The 15,877-nt window shown below is 44.1% G+C and overlaps 2 protein-coding genes across 4 annotated transcripts in view; one reads left to right on the forward strand and one right to left on the reverse strand.

Moving 5' to 3' along the window:
* KLHL8 (kelch like family member 8) overlaps positions 1–6,678 on the reverse strand; it is a 62,552-nt gene extending 55,874 nt beyond the window's left edge. For all 3 annotated transcript variants that reach the window (XM_089670575.1, XM_089670574.1, XM_089670573.1), the window contains exon 1: positions 6,552–6,678. The gene's annotated coding sequence lies outside the window, so the exon portion shown is untranslated. The remainder of the gene's footprint in view (positions 1–6,551) is intronic.
* Positions 6,679–6,725: 47 nt separating this feature from the next.
* The window catches only part of APTX (aprataxin), an 88,018-nt gene continuing 78,866 nt past the window's right edge, over positions 6,726–15,877 (forward strand). Inside the window, exons 1-2 of the mRNA XM_089670580.1 lie at positions 6,726–6,827; positions 6,944–7,096. The gene's annotated coding sequence lies outside the window, so the exon portion shown is untranslated. The remainder of the gene's footprint in view (positions 6,828–6,943; positions 7,097–15,877) is intronic.

The raw sequence follows: 15,877 nt of genomic DNA on the forward strand, positions 1-15,877 counted from the left end.
CCCCAAACACTGAATTCAAGCCACAGTACACTGTGAAGACAGTGAAGCAAGCATCATGATATGGGGATGTTTCTCATAGTACAGTGTTGGGCCTATTTATCGAACCAGAAGTTGGTTGACTCCATGCAACACAGATGTACAGCAGTTCTCAGAAACAGTGCTTATACAACTAAATATTAATTACCGTATATACTCGAGTATAAGCCGAGTTTTTCAGCACATTTTTTGTGCTGAAAAACGGCCCCCTCGGCTTATACTCGAGTCAACGTCTGCAGATGGCTCCCCCCCCCCTTCCAACAGAAGGGAAACTAAGTACAGGGGTGGGCAGGGGGCTGCTGTCTCTTACCTGGCTCCAGTCCCACGACGATCCGGTCCAGGAAGCGCGGCTGCTCCTTCATTCGGTTCGTCCACTGGATGTTCGCACGGCTGCTCGGCTGCACCTTCACACCGGTGATTGGCCGCCAGAACTGTAGCTCAGGAAAGGCACACAGGCGGCCAATCACCGGCGAGGAGGCGGAGCTGAGCGGCCCCGCGAAAATCGAGTGAAGGAGATGCAGGTAAGTGTGCCGTGCTTAGGTGCTGCTGCAACCACATATGCTGGCTGCAGCAGCACCATATTGGAACAGGGGTCAGCAAGTGTCAGTGGGAGGAATAGTGCCCCATCATTGGTGTCACTGATACCAATGATGGGGCATTATTCCTCCCACTGACACCAACGATGGGACGCTATTCCTCCCACTGACACCAACGATGGGACGCTATTCCTCCCACTGACACCAACGATGGGGCATTATTCCTCCCACTGACACCAACGATGGGACGCTATTCCTCCCACTGACACCAACGATGGGACGCTATTCCTCCCACTGACACCAACGATGGGACGCTATTCCTCCCACTGACACCAACGATGGGACGCTATTCCTCCCACTGACACCAACGATGGGACGCTATTCCTCCCACTGACACCAACGATGGGGCGCTATTCCTCCCACTGACACCAACGATGGGGCGCTATTCCTCCCACTGACACCAACGATGGGGCGCTATTCCTCCCACTGACACCAACGATGGGGCGCTATTCCTCCCACTGACACCAACGATGGGGCGCTATTCCTCCCACTGACACCAACGATGGGGCGCTATTCCTCCCACTGACACCAACGATGGGGCGCTACTCCTCCCACTGACACCAATGATGGGGCGCTACTCCTCCCACTGACACCAATGATGGGGCGCTACTCCTCCCACTGACACCAATGATGGGGCGCTACTCCTCCCACTGACACCAATGATGGGGCGCTACTCCTCCCACTGACACCAATGATGGGGCGCTATTCCTCCCACTGACACCAATGATGGGGCGCTATTCCTCCCACTGACACCAATGATGGGGCGCTATTCCTCCCACTGACACCAATGATGGGGCGCTATTCCTCCCACTGACACCAATGATGGGGCGCTATTCCTCCCACTGACACCAATGATGGGGCGCTACTCCTCCCACTGACACCAATGATGGGGCGCTACTCCTCCCACTGACACCAATGATGGGGCGCTACTCCTCCCACTGACACCAATGATGGGGCACTACTCCTCCCACTGACACCAATGATGGGGCACTACTCCTCCCACTGACACCAATGATGGGGCACTACTCCTCCCACTGACACCAATGATGGGGCACTACTCCTCCCACTGACACCAATGATGGGGCACTACTCCTCCCACTGACACCAATGATGGGGCACTACTCCTCCCACTGACACCAATGATGGGGCACTACTCCTCCCACTGACACCAATGATGGGGCACTACTCCTCCCACTGACACCAATGATGGGGCACTACTCCTCCCACTGACACCAATGATGGGGCACTACTCCTCCCACTCACACCAATGATGGGGCACTATTCCTCCCACTCACACCAATGATGGGGCACTATTCCTCCCACTCACACCAATAATGGGGCACTATTCTTCCCACTGACACCAATGATAAGGCACGATTCTTCCCACTGGTGTTCCCACCCTCGAGTCAATAGTTTTTCCCAGTTTTCTGTGGTAAAATTAGGTACCTCGGCTTATATTCGGGTCGGCTTATACTCGAGTATATACGGTAAGTGATTCAAAGGAAAGCAAAGTCTTCAAACATTTTTCAGTTTATATAGTGAATGTTTGCGTTTGTAAAGAAGAATACATACACTGCTATTTTTTTGAACAGTCTGATGTTCACTTTTCTTCAATTTGTTTAGAGGAACAACACAAATTTGATATATTTTTCTTCATGTTTTGATTTGGAATAGAATGTGTAGTGTTCCCAATGCATTTGTGTGTATGGAAATAAAATGCTATTAGAAGGATTTTGAGCTTTTACTTTTTTCAACACACTATTATTTTGAACACAACTGTACATGTGAAAATCTTGTCAATGATCTCCAGACAGCTAAGAGCACCGTTACCTAGAAAACAATTGGAAACACACTACGCCGACAAGGATTGAAATCCTGCAGTTCCCGTAAGATCCCTCTGCTCAAGAAAGCACATGTATAGGCCCATGTGAAGTTTGCCACTGGACATCTGAATGATGCAGAGGAGGACTGGTTGAAAGTGTGGTGGTCAGATGAGACCAAAATCGAGCTCTTTGGCATCAACCCAACTCGCAGTGTTTGGAGGAGGAGCTGCCTATGACCCCAAGAACACCATCCCAACTGTCAAACATGGTGGTGGAAACATTCTGCTTTGGGGGTGTTTTTCTGCTAAGGAGACAGGACAACGGCACCGCATCAAAGGGATGATGCACAGGGCAATGTACTGTCAAATCTTGGGTGAGAACCTTCTTCCCTCAGCCAGAGCATTGAAAATGGGTCGTGGATGGGTGTTCCAGCATATCAATGACCCAAAACACACGGCCAAGGCAACAAAGGAGTGGCTCAAGAAGAAGCACTTTAAGGTCCTGGAGTGGCCTAGCCAGACTCCAGACCTTAATTCGATTGAAAATCTGTGGAGGGAGCTGAAAATTCGAGTTGCCAAACGTCAGCCACCAAACCTTAATGATTTGGAGAGGATCTGCCAAGAGGAGTGGGCCAAAATCCCTCCTGAGATGTGTGCAAACCTGGTAGCCAACTACAGGAAACGTCTGACCTCTCTGATTGCCAACAAGGGATTTGCCACCAAGTACTAAGTCATGTTTTGTGAAGGGGATCAAATACTTATTTTCCTCATGAACATGCAAATCAGTGCATCATTTGTTAGACATGCATTTCTTTTGAATTTTTTCTTGCTATTCTGTCTCTCAGTGTTACAATACACCTACCATTCGATTTTTAGCCTGATCATTTCTTTGTGAGTGGGCGAACATTCAAAATCAGCAGGGGATCAAATACTTATTTCCTTCACTGTGTGTGTGTGTATATATATATATATATATATATATATATATATATATATATATACACACACACACACACACACACACACACATACACACATACACACACACGTGAATCGTGCTCCTGCCGTGATCGCGGGTACGTGTGCACAGACCCAGTGGTGCCATGATTCAGTGCCCGACCAATAAATCAGAAGATTCAGGCCAGTGATGTTCATCCTGGATCTGCTGATTGATCCCTGCCCTATCACAGATCTTCCTGTACCTGTGCTTACATTTACACAGGTACAGGAAATTATGCAATCTTCTCTCCCTAGTAGGACGAGTCCCGCCACCTGCTTAACTTCCTCCCACTCCTCTTCCCACAGCAAGTGCAGTGTCAGTAGATCACTGTCACTTGATACATTGCACAGAACCGAACTGTTAACAGAATCAGTCCTGATCTCTGCTAGCACTTGCAGATACATTTTTTTTGTAGTGGTTCAAACAGTCCCTGACAGCCAGATACTCTACCCCCCCCCCCCCCCCACTGAGTTGCACTAGGTACCAAAACGTCCAACAAAAGGTACTCTCTAGTGAAGAGGCCTACAGGATTCTGACCATGTCAGATGAGAGCGAAGAGGAAGCCTCAATGACAGAATCAAGCTCAGAATACAAACCTGTAGACAGCAGCGGCACCCTGGCAGATAGCTCAGATGATGGAGTAGAGGTCCCTGCTAAATTCAGGCGTTCCTGATCCCATTCCCAGGTTGCTGAGGTGGTACAATTTCATGATGATTCTCATATGCAGCAGAGTGCCAGTACTAGTGTCGTTCTACCTTATGGTGAACCAGCGGCCTAGTACATTCTGGTCTTATACATACCAGCACTGCAGTATCATTTGGTAACGTATTTGCATTATAATCTCTATCTATGCCATGGCCAGGCATAGATAGAGATTATAATGCAATTTATGCATTTCAACAACAATACACTCTGTAGTCCTTGGGGTGACCCTGAATTTGACCGACTCTACAAAATTCAGCCCCTCGTAAGTCACCTTAACATGAAATTTGTAGATGTCTATATTTCCCAGCAAAACATCTGTGTTGATGAGTCCCTCCTTAGTTTTTCTGGCCGACTTGCATTCAAACAATTTCTCCCCAGCAAGTGTGCCAGAAATGGGGTCAAAATGTAAAACACCTGTGAGAGGGCAATAGAGGGCTATACACGTAAGTTTCGGATTTACGAGGGAAAAGATCTGCCCAGACTACATGGGAAGCAGCGGCAAGATAGTTTGGGACTTGGTGTCACCCTTTTTCTCATATGGGGTACCACTTATACGTGGATAATTTTTATTAAAGTGTGCCACTATTTAGACATTGATACAATTGGAATTGGCGCATGTGGCACCGTGCAACCTAATCGTTGGGGCTTCCCCCAACAGCTTGTAAATACCTGTCTGAAAAAGGAGGAAAAAGCCTGCTCAAAAAATTATGAATAGCTCACAGTGAAGTGGAAGGACAAAGGGGATGTTTTTGTCCCGTCTTCCATTCACGCAGACACAACCATCCAAACTTCCACGGCAGCTGGTGTTGAGAAGCCCCTCTGTGTCCACGACTATAACCTTAACATGGGAGGGGTGGACTTCAGTGACCAGATGATGAAGTTGTACTTCGTTTCCCGAAAAGCCAGACGCTGGTACAAAAAAAAAAAAAAAAAAAGCGTCCGTTTATTTCAACTGACTCTATATAACGCTTTTCTGCTTTACAAAAGCAACGGGACGAAGTGGATCCTTTCTAAAATTTCAGTAAGAGACAATCACGGCCCTTTTGTATCCAGAAGGTATTGTGGCCCAAACCCCCAACCCAGATGCAGTTAGCCAGCTGCATAAGAGGCATTTAACCGATGCCATTCCTGGTACCCCAACCGAAAAAGGCACCCCAAATAAGATGACATGTCTGTAGCTGGCACAGAATTAGGCGTGACACCCGCTTTATTTTGTCCCTACTGTCCTGGCCAAACTGGTCTCTGCCTCAAAGACTGCTTCCGTCGCTACCATACACTAGTGGACTATTAGTATAGAGTACAGCATAGCCCAGTCTAGGGTACACATTTACACAGGGTCTCGAAAAATGTTAGGTAGTAAGGAAACTATCGCATTTTGAGAGACCCTAACATCTGAAAGTTCAAAAAAATAAATAAATAGTTGTCATTTAATTGTTGCAGAGTTCCTGTTTTCTTGTTAACCATTGCTGTTTTCTTTGCAGGAATTCCATTCAGCTGCAGCACCAATCTGTTTATTCTGACAGCAACAGGGGCTTCCTCTCAGAATATAAATAAGTGTGTGCAGAACTGTTGGATGAAATTTTTCATCCGCAGTTAAAAAAAAAAACCCCTGGGTTTTGAAGTTGCAGCAGGGGGAGGGAGGGGGGGGGGGGGTAGGTGGGCGACCTGAGTTGTGAAGTTGCAACAGGGGATGGGCCAACCTGTGTTGTGAAGTTTCAGAAGGGTAAGGGGGGGGGGTAGGTGGGCAACCTGGGTTGTGAAGTTGCAGCAACAGGAGATGGGCCAACCTGGGTTGGGGGGGCTGACAAGTTGCAGCAGTGGGGGGCTGACCCGAGACATGAAGGAGTGGGAACAGGGAGCCAACCTGAGACCCTGAGGTACAGAAGTTGCAGCCAACCTGAGGCGGCAGGCTGACCATAGACCTTGAGGCACTGAAACATAAGGCACGAAGGTGCAGGAACAGGTGCCAACATCAGACTTGAAGTTGCAGGAACAGGGCTGACCTGAGTTATGAAGTTGCAGGAACATGGGGCCGATCTGAGGTGTGAAGGAGCATGAATCACAGTCAACAAGATGCCTATAAAATGGGCATTAGAGGTGGGCAAAGTTGCTGCCCCCTATATTCGTTTATTCCCCAAACTGCTAAATCAGGGAAAAGTCCTCTAATTCCTATCCTCTAATCAATCAAAAAGAAATCCCCATCCTGGGTTCCTCAACCTCATGGAGAGCCCTATGTAAATAATGATCTCATTTGTTTCCACTACTCCAATCTAGGTAACCTGAAGTAAATATGAGGTGATTGGGAAGATGAAGAAGTCTCTGCTCACATGCACACAGTGCCACCTCCCGTACACACAGACACCACGATACAATACCACAGAGAAGCACTCACTGTAAGGAAAGGCTACAATACAGCCTGTGCACACCAACACTACATCGACACCTTCCAGACGATGAGCCTTCCCAGACTCCGTGTCCTCCTTATCTCGCCAGCAGCTTCTTCCTCCAGCCCCGCCTCCTTCCCGGCTCCTTGTACTGCGCATGCACTCTATGCTCCCGCCCACCTGCCCGCTGCAGACCTCCATCTTCGTTGCGGGCATATTCCCATAGTGTTGTTGTTTTTTTTAATGACAACATTCTGTGGACTCGCACAGAGTATAGGCTATGAGTGAGTTTCTGCTATTACTTGCGATATTTGTGCTTATATTGTGATACCCAACGGCCTATTATTCATATCTATGAGATTCATTCGACTTCTTTATTCAACCTATGTTTTTATTACAGTTACGTGGTGACCCGACTGCGAACTTCGCTTGGTGGAGACTCCGGTATCCCAAAGAGACAGAAGTAGAACTGCTCACATCCAATGAAACCGGAGGGAACAGGCTCAACCAATCGGGAAACAGGAGAGGCTACATCATCGATGCAGAAAGACAGGTCACAGGGGTTCCCTCTAGTGGGCGACAGGGGGAATGACTTCCTCTTTGACAATAGCAGACAGGTTATAATATTCACATGTAGAAACAACTAGAGACAAAACTTTTTGGTTTTCGTTTTGGAAAGAGTATGGTTATTACCAAACTAATTTTTTGTGACAGCTGCCAAAGAGGTGATCTCTGGTTGTCGAAAGAACTAGTGTCCCCATTTGAAGATTTTCCCCCTAGTCCTGTTCTTGTAGCAGCCCAGAATTTGGGATTTTCTTTCACTCCCTGGTGGTAACAGTAACCAGAGTGTGCAAGACACACAGTGTGGGCTAAATGGTTAGCACTTCCACCTGGCAGTACTAGGGTCATTGGTTCAAATCCCAGCCACAGCACCACCTGCCTGGAGTTTGCATGTTCTCCCTGTGTCTGCGTGGGTTTCCTCCCACACTCCAAAGACATGCTAGTAGGTTAATTGGATCCTGACTACATTGGCCCTAGCATGTGTATATATGAATGTAAGTTAGGGACCTTAGATTGTACACCCCTTGAGAGTTAGGGACTGATGTGGTTCACACAAGTGCAACTTTTCATGCGATTTGAGAGTTTCAAACTGCATGAAAAGTCGCCTTCTACTGTCGGCAATGGATCAGTTTAATACAGTGCAACTGATTCTGTCCGAGTCGCATCGATTTTGAAACTAGTTCATGTACTATTTTATTGCAATTTCAGGTGTGACTAGCATAGACATCTGTGCATGCAGTCACACAGATTTCTGCCAAGTCGCACTGACATGCAACTTTGAAATCATGTGACTTCAGGTGAAGTGGCATGATTTCAAAGTCTGATCTAGTGTGAACCAGGGATAATACTTTGTATTTCAATGGTTTTTATTAACTTTTGTAAACAATTTAACAAGAAGGAGTAGAGCAAAAGACACACCCATGCAGGGGCTATCAATGATACATACAAAATAAAGAAATCAGTATTGTAACTCCAACAATGCAAGAGGTGCGCCACGTAGGGGCTATCGATAGCACATCAAATACAGAAACAGTGATATAACACAAACAAAAAATTCCAGCTGTAGGCAAATATCTATCGCCTCAGATAATTAACTAAAAAAAGAGGAAAGAAGGAAGAAGAAAACAAGACCAGAAGCAAGGATCCGGGAATGCCAATACCATACAACATCATAAACCCAGACTAGACGGGGGAATGTGGGAAAAGCATATGTCAACCACAGCTCCCATATTTTCAAAAATTTTCATTGGGAGTCATTACAGATACTCAGCATCTGTTCATTGAGCCTCAGAGTGGTCATACAGTCCCGCACACCCTGAAGATGGACAGACAGGCTCTTCCATGCCTGAGCAATTGTTCTGGTGGCAAGGTGACAGACACTGGATAAAATGGTAATTAAGGTTCATTTCCCACATCTGTGGCTTTTTAATGTGCAATTAGTGTCTGTGTATAAATAGTCAGTGAGTTTGTTAGCTTGTGGATGCACTGAGCAGGCTAGATACTGAGCCATGGGGAGCAGAAAAGAACTGTCAAAAGACCTGCATAAGAAGGCAATAAAACTTTATAAAGATAAAAAAAGGATATAAAAACCCTTGAAAATGTCATTGTTCCATCACTTATTAAGAAATGGAAAATTCAGGGGTCTCTAGCTACCAAGCCAAGGTCAGGTAGATCAAGAAATATTGGAGCCACAAATGCCAGAAAAATTGTTCAGGATACATAGAAAAACCCACAGGTAACCTTAGGAAAAATACAGGCTGGTCTGGAAAAAGACTTAAACAAAAATGAGCTGCATGGTTGAGTTGCCAGAAAGAAACCTTTACTGCACCAATACAGCAAAAAAAGCACAGTTACAATATGCCAACTACATCTTAACACACCTCACAGTACACTGTAATCTGGAGTGTCAAGACCAAAATAGAGCTTTATGGTGAAAACCATAAGCTCTGTTTGGAGAGGGGTCAACAGAGACAAGAATATCACCCCCACTGTGAAGCATGGTGGTGCCTCGCTGATGTTCTGATGGGTGAGCTCTAAAGGCACGGATAATCTTGTGAAAATTGATGGAAAGATGAATGCAGCATGTTATCAGAAAATACTGGCAGACAATTTGCATTCTTCTGCACAAAAGCTGCACATAGGATGCTCTTGCACTTTCCAACACGACAATGACCCTAAGCACAAGGACAAGTTGACCCTCCAGTCATTAAAGCAGAAAAAGATGAAGTTTCTGGAATAGCCATCACAGTCTCCTGACCTTAAAATCATCGAACCACTCTGGGGAGATCTCAAACGTGTGGTTCATGCAAGACGACCAAAGACTTTGCATGATCTGGAGGCATTTTGCCAAGTTGAATGGACAGATACTATACCACCTGCAAGAATTCAAGGCCTCATATACAACTATTGCTAAAGACTGCACAATGTCATTGGTGCTAAAGGGGGCAATACACAGTTATTCAAGTGAAATTTCTGCCTCTGCAACCTCTCAAAACAAAATTAAAAGTCAGCACCTACAAATACTGTATCTGCTGACTTTTAATATTAGGGCACTTATCTGTCCATGCATCCATCAGTGTCCTCACCTTAAGCTGATTCTTCAGTCGGCTGTTGGGTGCTGGCACCACCATCTTGACTAAGGGAAACTGGCAACTCAGGCAGGCCTTTGCACTACATAGTTGAAGGTAAATCTAAAGGAAATTGAATAAGAAATTTGTTTAAAGTATAGCCAGCTTAAAGTGGTTGTAAGGGCTGAAAGTTTTTTAGCTTCATGCATTCTATGCATGAAGGTAAAAAAACTTTCTGTGTACAGCATCCCCCTCAGCCCCCCCTAAAACTCACCTAAGCCCCCTCTCGATCCAGCAATGTGCACTGGAGTCTAGGATATCCCAGGACTCCCTCTTCTCATTCACTTGATTCATCACTTATTTATTCCATTGGGGGGATTATTGCTCAGTTGGGTGTTTATGTTACAATTATTTATTACTACATATAAAAAAGGTGCAGCGCTAGATATACATATAACTAAACATAATTAAAACGACATGTTGAATGGACATAAAATAGACATAAAATAGCAATAAAATCAAGTGCAAAATAATGAATCACACTGGGTGTATTAAAATGAGTGAATGTCCCAAATAATTCAATCGTCCACATGGTGAACCAATAGATCCAATTAGAGTGCGTGAAGACGGAAATCCGGTGTATCACGCAGTGGGTAATGGGTATAAAGAATGCGCACTCACCCAGAAGTGCGTCAAAAATGCGCATATAAGATATCCTCTCTCATCAGGTAGTGGTCATCTACTGCCAGAACAGGGTCAGGGTAATGCACCATCCAATCTCATCCAGGGTAGGTACTCCAAAAAGCCTTAATAGTATGTAAGCACATGTAAGCCCAGCACCCTATGATGATGTCCATCGCACGAAACGCGTCGGGGAGCTACATTTTCTGGACGTCTGACCACCGCTTGTGGCCATCCTGAATTGTACATGGTCAGTTTTACTTTCACTATTTTCACCTATTTCTTATACAATGGTGTGTTACCCCTTAATGCAATAAACGCAGTATCAACGGTATTACGCTATGTGGTGTCCCTTATTGGGCTCTCTTCATTGAGAGTCCCCACTTGCAGAAACCCGTTTAAAGGGACCACAGTTGGTGACATACTATTAAGGCTTTTTGGAGTACCTACCCTGGATGAGATTGGATGGTGCATTACCCTGACCCTGTTCTGGCAGTAGATGACCACTACCTGATGAGAGAGGATATCTTATATGCGCATTTTTGACGCACTTCTGGTGAGTGCGCATTCTTTATACCCATTACCCACTGCGTGATACACCGGATTTCCGTCTTCACGCACTCTAATTGGATCTATTGGTTTACCATGTGGGCGTTTGAATTATTTGGGACATTCACTCATTTTAATTCACCCAGTGTGATTCATTATTTTGCACTTGATTTTAGTGCTATTTTATGTCTATTTTATGTCCATTCAACATGTCGTTTTAATTATGTTTAGTTATATGTATATCTAGCGCTGCACCTTTTTTATATATAGATTGATTGCAAGGTTTGTCCCTGGTTGCCTTTTTGGTGTTCTAGCGGCTATTTTTGTAGTCTCAGATAACGCTCGCTTACTACTTCTCTACAATTATTTATTACTGTTTTTGTTGGTCTTCACACTTTATGCTTCAGCTCAGTCGAGTGTTTCACATATCATTTGGATTTAGTGGCTCAGCCAGTTTTCTTATTAATTATTGACTTTGTTGTTATTATTATTATACAGGATTTATATAGCACCAACAGTTTGCTCAGCGCTTTACAATATAACGGGAGACAATACAGCAACAATACAGTTCAATACAAGAGGGAAAGGAGGGCCCTGCTCCTTGGAGCTTACAATCTAGGAGTTTCACATATCTATTAATTTACACATTGGGTTTGATGCTCAGGAGGGTGTCTATTTATTAGTTTATTTTCTGGGTTACTAGGGGGCAGCGCCGCACTATTCTTGGGGAATATTGTGGTTAAACATCCCTAGGAACACATTTGGCCTGTTTCTGATGATGAGAGTATGATTTTTCTACATGGTGATTATGAATGGAATATCATGATTACTCTTAACAAACAACATATCTAACCTATTTATGGTAAAAAATATGCATATAATTATTTTTCTACATGAGGATTATGGGTGGAATATCATGATAACACATATCAAGGAACACATTTGAAATGTTTCTGACAAGAATATGGGCAAAATTGCTTTTATATATAGGGGTTATAAGGGAAAATATAATGCTTACAGTTAACAAGCAACATATTTAACCTGTTTCTGAAAAGCTTATGGATATAATTATTTTTCTCTTGGGATTATTGGTGGAATATTATGGCTAAACATGCCTAGGAACACATTTGACCTTTTTCTGATAATAATATGAGAATTATTATTTTTTCCACATGGGGACTATCGGTGGATTATGATGATTACATAAACCAAGGAACACATTTGAACAGTTTCATATACGAATATGGGTAATAATTTATATATGGGGATAATGGGTAGGATATGATAATTATGCATACCAAGGACCACCTTATCAGAAACCAGTTAGATGCGTTCCTTGTTAAGTGTTACCTAAGTGATTGCTATCAGAAATAGGTCAAATATATTATGTGGAATGTGTAACCATAATATTCCACACATAATCTCAATGTTAAAAATAATGTTAGCCATGTTCTTATCTGAAAAAAGGTCAGATATATTCCTTGTTACGTGTAACTATGATATTCCATCCATAATCCCCATGTAGAACAATTATACTCATACTCTTATCAGAAACCATAATATTTCACCCATAATCCCCATGTATAAAAAAACAATTCCCATATTTATATGAGCAACAGATCAAATAAGTTATTTGATATGTGTAACCCTGATATTCCACCCATAATCTCCATGTATAAAAATAATTATATCCATATTGCTCTCAGAAACTGGTTAAATGTGTTCCTTAGCATGTGTAATCATAGTATTCCAGCCATAATCCGCATGTAGAAAAATATTTATGCCCATCTTCTTATTAGAGAGGTTAAATATGTTCCTTGGCACATAAAATTTCACCCATCATCCCCATGTATATAAAAAATGTATTCCCATTTTCTGAACAGAAACAAGTAAATGTGTTTCTTGGTATGTGTAATCATGATATTACACCCATTAACCTCATATATTAAGGAAATTTTATTCATATTCTTATCTAAAACAGGTCAAATGTATAATGCGGGATGTGTAACCATGATATTCCACCAATAATCCAGTGGTAGAAAAATAATTATACCCATATTCTTCTCAGAAACAGGCTAAATGTTTTCCTTGGAATGTGTAACCATGATATCCCACCAATAGTCCCCATGTAGAAAAATAATTATATTCATATACTTCTCAGAAATAGTTTAAATACTGCTCAAACAAATTAAAGGAACACTTTAAAAACACATCAGATCTCAATGGGAAAAGGTGGGGCGGAGCCTGACTATGGTGGCGGCGGAGAGCTCGTGGTAGGAGCTACCGCACGGGGCTCCTCCGACTGACCCCCCCCCTGGACCCTAGAATTCCCCCTTTGAAGATGGAGTCCTAGAAGGAGTGACCTACCTTGACCGGGCGGGCTTCCTTGGCTTAGCGGCTGCCCGTGGCGGGGCGAGCTGGGAGATGAGACCAGTGGAGAGAGGCAGGGACACTGAGCCTGGGCGCCGTACCTGGTTGCCGGGAAACAAGGAGGCGCGGCCGGGACACGTGACCGGCCGCAGTGCATCTCTGGGAGGCAAGGAAGCCGGCCGCCCGGCCGGAGGCTGACAGGGAGCAGGAGAGACTCCGTTTTGCCAGGACGACCTGCTTCCCCCGGAGCCCTGGCAGGTGGTCGATGGTGAGCCTGCCCAACAACAAAGAAGGAAGAGTCTGGAGGAAAGTCCTGGAGGGTCCCCCTGAGAGGACGAGAGCTGACCTACCAAAGGAGCTGAAAGATGGAGCCTGGAGCCGTCTCACGAGAAGCGTTGGAAGGGTGAGTGAGTCTGGCAGTGGCCCCAAATATAAAAACTGTATAGAGCTGGTGGCAAGCAGGGAGAGAGAGGAAAAGGGGGGACCCCAAGAGAATAAGAATAAAATAAGAAGAACGCAAGGCGCAGGCAAAGGCATACAGAAAGGTGGGAAGACAGAGCCGGGAATTCTATTTCTACACCTTGTTGATTTCTTTGTTTTGCAAAGTACAAGTACATGAGAGAGAAAATAAAAGTTATAGAAGAAATGAAAACTAAAAGTGCAAAAGGAACCGGGCCTAAAGGGACCAAAACGGGGACAATTAAAAAGTATACATCCCAGGGAAATGTGACCCCAGAAAGGCCCCAGAGCAGAAATGACAAAGGAGAGGCTGATTTAAGTATGCAAAATAGTCCTAAACAATCGATGGAATTGGATATCAGTAATCAACAAATATCAGAAATAGAAAAAGATCTACAAATCCCAAATAAAAAAGAGATGACAGAAATGTTTAAAGATCTGGAGAGAACAATAAAGCAAGAAATGGTAAATATACGGAATGACCTGGGGCAGTTGTTGCTTAGAGTGGAAGAAACGGAGCAGAAAGTTAAAGACCAGACCCAGATTATTTCCGAATTAGAGAAGAAGATAATTAATATGGAAAAAGCTCAGGAAAAATTGCAGTACAAGGTGGAAATTCAAGAGAATAGAGAAAGAAGGAGAAATATAAGGATAAGAGGGGTTCCGGAAAGTTTAAAAGGAGAAATATTGGAAGAGATGGTTTGCAAAATACTGAACTTTATAATGGGAAACTCTGAAATGGAAAGGACTAATATAGAAGGAATCTCCAGAAACGGGAAACTCCAGGGGAATTATGAGAAGGACAGGCCGAGAGACATACTTGTTATGTTTTATGAATTACAGCAAAGGGAAAGAATCTGGAGGAAAATTAAGGGAAAACCAGTAATAAAATATGGAGAAATGGATATTCAAATATATGCGGACTTGTCATCAGAGACTCTCCGGAAGAGGAGAGCCCTGAGGCCTTTGCTGGAGCAGATGAAAAAACAGAAGGTGCAATATAGATGGGGAGTTCCGGAGTGTTTAATAGGATGGAAAAATGGAATAACAGCCCAGTTGAGGTTCCCAGAGGACTCGAGATATTTTTGCGATAGACTTGAAATGCAGAAAATTGAAATAAAAGGTTGGGAAGAAGAATCTGGGGGAAATAGATCAAAAAAAGGGGAGAGGTGGAGACGGGTGGAGGGGGGGAGTGAAGGGAGAGAAGTTTTTTGTGTGTGTGTTTTTTTTTTCTTCTTTCTCTCTCTCCTTGCTCCCGTTCCATCGCCTTTTTCTCCCTTGTCCCTCCAGCTTGACTCCTTTTTTCTTCTATAGAAGTATAAGTAGAGAGGGGGTCAAGGGGGGGATCCGGAGGGAGGGGAGGCTGCCCATGGGAGGAGTGAAGCCCTAAGGATTAAGTCAAAGGTGGATGTTATTTCCACAAATGATGGTTAGGCAAAGTGAAGGCCTAAAAAGAGGGGGGAGGTGGGGGGGAGAGGGAGGGGATTGAGGGTGTATTGAGGGAGGGGGGGAGGGATAGGGGGAGGGAAAAGGGTAGTAGGATAAAAACGCTCTATAGGAATAAGAAAGAGGAAGGGAAGGAGGAAGAGAGAGAAGGTAGGAAAAGAGTAAGATGGAAGCTATCCAATATATAACCTACAATGTAAAAGGGTTAAGCTGTCCAGGAAAGAGATTCAGGTTATTTAAAGAACTCCAACATAGAAAATCCTCAGTGGTATTCTTGCAGGAAACACACCTAGAGATAGAGTCGAAGGTTAGACTGAGGACTAGATATTTTCCAACATGGTTCTATGCGGATTCACCAACTAAAAGAGCAAAGGGAGTTGCTATAGGCTTCGCAAAGAATATAAGGTTTGAGGTGGAGGAGAGATTGACGGATCTGGAGGGAAGGTATCTATTTTTGAGAGGAAAATTACTGGGAATTGAGTGTACAATAGCAAACATATACAGTCCAAATAAGAGGCCGGAGAGGTTTATGAGAGAAGTGTTGAAGAGATTGATGGATTTTAAAAGCGGGTATATGATAGTAGCGGGAGACTTTAACATCTGTATGGATCCGCGGATAGACACCACTTCCTCTGTGAGGAGGGAGGAAAGCAAATCCTTGAGAATGTTAAAGAAATTAATGCATGAATGTCAGTTGGTGG

Source organism: Staurois parvus, unplaced genomic scaffold, assembly GCF_062004578.1.
Source record: "Staurois parvus isolate SC_StPar_1 unplaced genomic scaffold, SC_StPar_1.0 ptg000091l, whole genome shotgun sequence".
Taxonomy (NCBI): Eukaryota; Metazoa; Chordata; class Amphibia; order Anura; family Ranidae; genus Staurois; species Staurois parvus.